Here is a 7,558-nt window from a genome sequence, read left to right on the forward strand (position 1 = left end):
CTCGAGCTCAGGTAACTAAAGAGCAAGTTTCAAGTCACTACCCCCTACTTAAAATAGTCCCTCACCTCTAATAAGTCATACAAAACAGGAAACCCATGAAACCCGTTGGACCACGGGAAATATAGTTTTAAGGACCCCTACAGGTCCAAAGAAGTTTGTCAAACACTATATTGAGGTTCAATCCTTCCAAGTAGAACCCCAGGTGATTTTAACTAACACATTAACCCCCTGTGATCCTTTGATAGATAAATCTCCCCAATGGATCAGGAAAATATAATCAAATTAGAGTTGACAATAATTTAGAGATAAAAGGGAGAAAGAACAAAACCGATGTTCCGTACATTGACAAAACACCATTAAGGGGGCAGTCCCCCTTTCTGGCATAAACTGTCCATTCAAAATAAATGCATCCAACTCCATAGTTCAGATCAACTGCGCCCCAAAGTTCAAATTGGATCTTCATGATCCAGTGAAGGCTCTTCAGGCATCTTTTGGTGCCTCCGCCTAACAGGTTCGTTGTCTGGATTCTGGGGAGATGGCAAAATCCTTATCCTGAAATTACTTTCAAAGAATTTAAACTTTACATTATAGATTATAAAACATACATTTCCTTCTGAGAATTAACATTACTCCCCTGAGTTTACTTCGAAAGGAGTAAAAATGGACTTGCAATATAGATTATAGTTCAGACATTATGATTATAAAAACTTAACACACATCCCCCTGAGGAAAATATTTAACTAACACTTTATCCCCTGAAAAAGTCAGCCAAGGATGCATGGCTAAGTGAGTCATGGGGGTGCATGAAATCAATTGGCAAAAGAAATAATAAAAAAAATAAAAAGAATAAAATTTTAAAAAAAGGAGAAAAAATTAACTTGTGAATGAAATGTAAAATGTGCAAAAAATGTAGGGGAAATAAACAGGCCTTTGATTCAAGGCCCAATGAAAGAGATTTAAGCAGTATGCTATAACCCATTTAGGGCCAGGACTACAGAAAAATTGCCATTTTCTCTCTATATATAGAGGAATAAGGGAAATGCCTTTCTTTGATCTGATTTTTCCCTGCACCTTCTCAGGGAATGAGCCATTAAATGATAGCCAATCTTAGGTGCTTCACTAGGAATTTAAATTGAGGGGACCCACGTCCTCTAAAGTTTTAGAAAAGACTGGGACTCCAGGACTCAAACCCCAATTTTCAAGCCCTAAAGTATTGGCATACAACTCTGCAATCCATGCATATCTTTTAGTCAAGTCTCTGACCATATGGCTCGGCACTTCTGGAATCAGAGAGGCATTAAATCACAATCCCAAAGTCTCAGGTTCAGGCTCAGGTATTTGCATTGAGCTTATTTCACTGTAGAATCAAAAAAAGGATAAATAATGATTATATATGTACTTCTAATACAAGATGAGAAAAAGGAAAAATCAATTGCTCTATAAAAATGTTTTAAAAATAAAAAAAAAATATATATATATATATCTTAGAACTAGAAGGGTATTGTTATCCAAAAATGAGGTTTTCTGTGAGAGAAAGTGGGTTTTACAAAATAGCAGATTCACAATGCACATTCAAATGGAGTACCATATTTCTAATAACACATTTTAAAACAATAAACAATGATGTTCAAAAAATCATATACTTGTTCCAACTTTTAAACCTTGGCTAAGGGTTTCTCAACAAATTCTGTTACTGCTTCCATATAAAAACCTGATATTAAAAAAAAAACCTTCTGGTCAAAATTATCCTCAAGAATTCTAGACCCTTCTGATAAAAGAAGCTAAAACATAGACTAATATAAAATATATATATATATATATATATATATATGACAACAATTCTTCACAATAAAATATATAAAGCTTATCCTTTAAGACAACAATTCTTTAAAATAAATACATAAAAACCTTATCATTTATACAGAAGGGTACTAAGCTTCTAAAGTAAAATTTTAAAAGACCTCTCATAAAATTACAATTTAAATCTCAAGGCAAGCATGAAACTCTCCAAGGCAATTTAAAATGTGTAACTTCCAAATGGTAGGAGAACATAGCATTGTTGTTGATTACAGTAAAAATGAAACCTGAAATAAATTAGGAAATATAATGAGTATCAGATAACAAGCTGGTCAAAACCTCTTACCAGTTCTAATAGATTTTCTCATTATTTGGGAGTTACAATAAAATCACAAACAGAATTAATCTAGCAGCCACAAACTACATTAACTTAAAATGATTCAGTGCAACAGGAAAATCAACGAAATAAGCAAGATTAATTTACAAAACTAATTAGCAAAATATAGTAAGATACAGTCTCTCTAAAACAGAAATAAAACTCATTCAGTCCTGCTCAGTGGAGTGAGAGTCAGGCCTAGAGACAGGAGGTCCTAGGTTCAAACCCGGCCTCAGCCGCTTCCCAGCTGTGTGACCCTGGGCAAGTCACTTGACCCGCATTGCCCACCCTTACCAATCTTCCACCTATGAGACAATACACCGAAGTACAAGGGTTTAAAAAAAATTAAAAAAAAAAACTCATTCAGTCCCGAGGTTTAAAAGTTCACCCCTTGTTCAATTTAAGGTTCTTTTGATTGAGTTCTGCTGAGTTTAAGGAGTTTTTTTATAATCAGTCTTTGCTCTCAGTTCAAAGTTCTGAGTAGGTATGGGGTAGAATAGGCCATGTGGCCCAATTAAGGGTAAACGCTAGGTCCACGTGGTGTTGGGTCATGGGCTCAGGGCTAGAGAAAAAGCTTAGGTCAGTTTTGTAGAAAATACCCACGTGGAGAGCTTGTGGGGGGTGCCTAAATTAGGTCTTTAGAGAAACACGTGGAGGGCTAGAATGCAGGCCATTATCAAGGCGGGGGGGAGGGGTAGTGGGGACAATACCAAATCCTAAGGAGCAGTGGCGGAAGTCTCCGAAGTTCTTGGCAAAAGCAGCAGTTCATAGCTGTTGGGGCTCCGGGTTCTAGGACTTAGCAGGATTAGCAGCATCAGCGGCAGGATCAGAGAAGTGGTCTGGGATGCTTGCAGGCTTGTGGCATGGCAGGAATGGAGATCAGGTCAGGAGTCAGGAGATCAATGGCAGAGACACACTGGTTGGGCTCCAGCATTTTAATTTTAAAGCCAAAAGCCAGAATCGGCTGGCCTGACCTTCCAAGGTGGTTTTGGCTGGACTGGCTGGCTGAGTCCCACCTGAGGCAAAAACGTGCAGTTGCTTTTAGCAAAAGCATGGCAAGGAAAGCCACTTTCCTTTTTAAAAAAAGTGCTCAAAAGAACTGAGCCAGACGGCCAAAAAGCAGGCATGGCTATCGTTAGGCTATCTGGAAGATTGAGAGTTCGAATTTCGACCTTCTGGTTCAAGGTTAGTTCTACCAAACTCTTTCTATGACAAAAATATGGTACTGATCCCAAAGCCACGTAGCTCAAAAACAGAGAAAGAAAACTACAGACCAATCTTCCTAGTGAACATAGATGCAAAAATCTTAAACAGAATACTAGCAAAAAGACTCCAGCAAGTGATCATGAGGGTTATTCATTATGATCAGGTGGGATTTATACCAAGATGCAAGGATGGGTTCAACATAAGGAAAACCATTCACATAATTGACAACATCAACAAGCAAACCAACAAAAACCACACGATTATTTCAATAGATGCTGAAAAAGCCTTTGACAAAACACAACATCCATTCCTATTGAAAACACTAGAAAGTATAGAAATAGAAGGACCTTTCCTAAAAATAATAAATGGTATATATCTAAAACCATCAGCAAGCATCATATGCAATGGGGATAAATTGGAAGCCTTCCCAATAAAATCAAGAGTGAAACAAGGATGGCCATTGTCACCTCTATTATTTAACATTGTACTAGAAACATTAGCAGTAGCAATTAGAGAAGAAAAAGAAATTGAAGGTATTAAAATAGGCAATGAGGAGACAAAGCTATCACTCTTTGCAGATGATATGATGGTCTACTTAAAAAATCCTATAGAATCAAATAAAAAGTTAGTGGAAACAAGCAACAACTTTAGAAAAGTTGCAGGATACAAAATAAACCCATATAAATCATTAGCATTTCTATATATTTCCAACACATCACAGCAGAAAGAGTTAGAAAGAGAAACACCATTTAAAATCACCCTAGATAATATAAAATACTTAGGAATCCATCTGCCAAGACAAACACAGGAATTATATGAACACAACTACAAAACCCTTTCCAAACAATTAAAACTAGATCTAAGCAACTGGAAAAACATTGAATGTCATGAGTAGGATAAACCAACATAATAAAAATGGCCATCTTACTCAAATTAATTTACCTATTTAGTAGTATACCTATCAAACTACCAAAAAACTTTTTTATAGAATTAGAAAAAAACTATAACAAAGTTCATATGTAAGAACAAAAGACCAAGAATATCAAGGGAAATAATGAAAAAAAATATGAAGGAAGGTGGCCTAGCAGTACCAGATGTTAAACTATATTATAAAGCAGTAGTCATCAAAACAACATGATACTAGTGAAGAGACAGAAAGGAGGATCAGTTGAAGAGACTAGGGGTAAGCAAGACAGTTTTCTATAAATCCAAAGAACCCAGCTTTTGGGACAAAAACACGCTATTTGATAAAAACCTGCTGGGAAAATTGGAAAACAATATGGGAGAGACTGGGCCTAGATCAATATCTCACACCCTATACCAAGATAAACTCAGAATGGGTAAATGACTTGAATCTAAAGAAGAAAATTATAGGTAAATTGGTTGAACACAGAATAGTATAGTTGTCAGATATATAGAAAGGCAAAGGTTTTAAAACCAAGCAAGAGTTAGAAAAAATACAAAATATAAAATAAATAATTTTGACTACATTAAACGAAAATGTTTTTGTACAGATAAAACCAATGCTATCAAAATTAGAAGGGAAACAACAAATTGCGGAAAAATCTTTATAACAAAAAACTCAGATGAGGGTCTATTAACTCAAATATACAAGGAGCTAAATCAATTGTACAAAAAAATCAAGCCATCTCCCAATCAATAAATGGACAAGGGACATGAATAGGCAATTCTCAGATAAAGAAATCAAAACTATCAATAAGCATGTGAGAAAGTGCTTTAAATCTCTAATAATTAGAGAAATGCAAATCAAAACAACTCTGAGGGATTACCTCACAACTAGCAGATTGGTTAAAATGACAGCAGGGGAGAGTAATGAATGTTGGAGGGGATGTGGCAAAATTGGGACATTAATGCATTGCTGGTAGAGTTGTGAACTGATCCAACCATTCTGGATGACAATTTGGAACTATGCCCAAATAGCTCTAAAGGACTGCCTGCCCTTTGACCCAGGCATAACATTACTGGGTTTGTACCCCAAAGAGATCATAGATAAAAAGACTTTTGCAAAAACATTTATAGCTGTGCTTTTTGTGGTGTGCTATCCACATTGTGTGAAGAGAAAAGAATAAATTTGTTATTCTCAGGGTAGGATTCCACTCTAGATCCCATTAGGGAATGGAACCCTGCTTAGGGTTTAAAAACAAGACCTCACAGACATTCTGTCATTGCTACAGGCCTAGGGATTTGAAAGGCCTCTTATCTGGAGAAAGCAAACCAATAGACCATCCTGCCTCCTTATCTCCCCTGACCTTTAGGAGCCAAAAAAAGCTGCTCAGAACACATAGCTGCCTCTTCATAACCTCCTCACCCCTAGTCTGTTGAAAATCATGATGAAGCTTATGTTGTGATGGGACTCCTACAGTGTAACCTGTCATTTTCTAATGGCTAGACTTTCATTCCTAGGTTATGAGTCCAGCCCAAGACTATGGGATCTATGGCAGAGGAACAGGGATCTTGCATGAGGAATCTATAAAATGCTTGTATCTGCACCCATGTGTTGGGCATTGCCATTAGGGAGTGCCCCCTTATTCATGAGTAAGAATAAAAACTGCATCTTTTACCATCCACTCTCAGACTCCAAGTTTGTAATTATAATATGGGTGCATGGTCATTCTATTTCATCCCATACAAGATCTCGAGAGAAAATTTGGGAAGAAGAAAAAGAAAACATAATCTACCACTTGTTTATATGGGTATATGATTTGGGATTTGGGGTTTAAAAGATTACTCTATTACAAAATGAATAATATGGAAATATGTTTTGAGTGATAATATATCAGAAACCCAGAATTCAGAAAAAAACAAACAGAAAAAACCCAGGAAACCCAGAAAAAAACCCAGAAACCTAGAAAAAAAACAGAAAACCCAGAAAAAATGGTACCTTCCTATTATCACTGTGAATACCAAGCAAACCCAAACCCATTCACTCATACATTTCACAATGCACATGCTCATAGAAACACACATGAATACATATACATATACATATATATATATACACATATATATTTATGGTATCCAGTAAACACTCCGAATAGTAGTGATTTGAAATACTCAAATCTTAAATACCCTTTTTGTCTTCTTAGCCTCTCTTAGGTAACTCCCTGTTATCCCTGTTTCTCCAGCCTTGGGCTTTTTCCCAAGCTTCCTTATAACCAAACAGTATATGGTTCCCTTCCTTCATTCCCCAGAGTGTATATAAAATCCCCAGTTCTTCAGGTCATTATAAAATCCCTTTCAAGGTGTATTTTCCCAGAGACAGTGTTCTTAGAGTCCCAGATCTTGTCTCTGTGTGACATTTTACTCATGACTCTGTGTGGAGGTCATTAGAACATTGTCTTTCTTGTCCTGATTAAAGACTTATTCTTTCTAACTATTTTGGTGGGTCTGTGTTTTTGAAGATTGACAAACCTGAAAGTAAAATTACTGTTGCCCAAATTTCCTTATAAATTTAAACTTGATAGACTATGCTAGAACTCACTTTTCATCCTCCAAAATGTGGCCACTTACATGCACATACAGTAGTCAGCTTAAACCTCACTGCTTGTATTCACTTGCTATATATTCACTTCTTCTGAAGTATCATCTGCTGCCTAGCAGAGGAGGACATTCAAATCTATCAAACATATGAATACATGAAGATATATATATATATTTTATATATATATATATATATATATATATATATATATATATACTTTCAATCACACACACATTCATACACAAGCATACATGCACACACATATACTCTCCTATTGTTGTTGGTACTTTGTTTTCAAAGAAGACCAATGACTTCTGGAATGATGGCTTGACTTGCATGTAAATTGGATTTAAGTGAGGCAGAGTTGGACAAAGTCAGCAGCCTCTTTCTTTCTTCCAGAGTCATCAAAAGCCAGTGGCAAGACAAGAGTCAAGACAACTGGCAATGGCCTGAGAAGCATAAGATGACCTTGGTCTCTGCAATGTTTGTTGATGCTCTAAGAGTTCTCCTTTATGGCTATTGGAACAAATTGTTCTCATCCTCCCATTCTGCCAAAGAGTTTTCACGTACTTGGGGTAGACACTTCCCCTAACTCACCAGTGGGTTTGAAGTCTGTCACTTACCTTCACCCTGGTTTAGCTCATTATCCAACATTTTTTACTAGAGTGCATAAAAAC

The sequence above is a fragment of the Gracilinanus agilis genome, chromosome 6 (assembly GCF_016433145.1).
Source record: "Gracilinanus agilis isolate LMUSP501 chromosome 6, AgileGrace, whole genome shotgun sequence".
NCBI classification, from domain to species: domain Eukaryota; kingdom Metazoa; phylum Chordata; class Mammalia; order Didelphimorphia; family Didelphidae; genus Gracilinanus; species Gracilinanus agilis.